Source organism: Bison bison, unplaced genomic scaffold (genome assembly GCF_000754665.1).
Source record: "Bison bison bison isolate TAMUID 2011002044 unplaced genomic scaffold, Bison_UMD1.0 scf7180017864514, whole genome shotgun sequence".
Lineage (NCBI taxonomy): Eukaryota > Metazoa > Chordata > Mammalia > Artiodactyla > Bovidae > Bison > Bison bison.
Window position 1 is genome coordinate 123,383 of NW_011495067.1, and position 357 is coordinate 123,739.

A 357-nucleotide genomic window follows, 5' to 3' on the forward strand; every position below is an offset into this window, starting at 1 on the left:
GAGGGGTTGACTGGCACCAGTGCTGAGAGCGTTCTGAGTCAGTAGAGACGATGATACAAAACTTTTTTTTCTGAACCATTGTCACTGTCAGCTGTAAGTTGCTTTGAGAGTAAGTTCTCTTTAAACAGTTCTTACACTTTCAGCTGCATCTTTTCCTTGTATCTCAGCTCCACTACTTGACTGACTCCATGAGTTGGAAAACTAAACTGTGAAAAAAGACCCCTGCGGGCTGCTTCTGACTCTGGGCGGGAAGGTCAATGTAGCAGAGCTTCCTGGTCTTTGCCCTCGTGGTGGAGCTGATCCCGCACACAACCGGGGTTCACATGCCCCAGTCCCTCAGCCTCTGGTTCTGGAAAC

General features: G+C 49.0%; 1 long non-coding RNA gene across 1 annotated transcript in view; it reads left to right on the plus strand.

Annotated features, from left to right (window-relative positions):
• Positions 1-357, plus strand: part of LOC104981025 — a 3,426-nt gene that overhangs the window by 2,620 nt on the left and 449 nt on the right. The gene's annotated exons all lie outside the window — the stretch shown is intronic.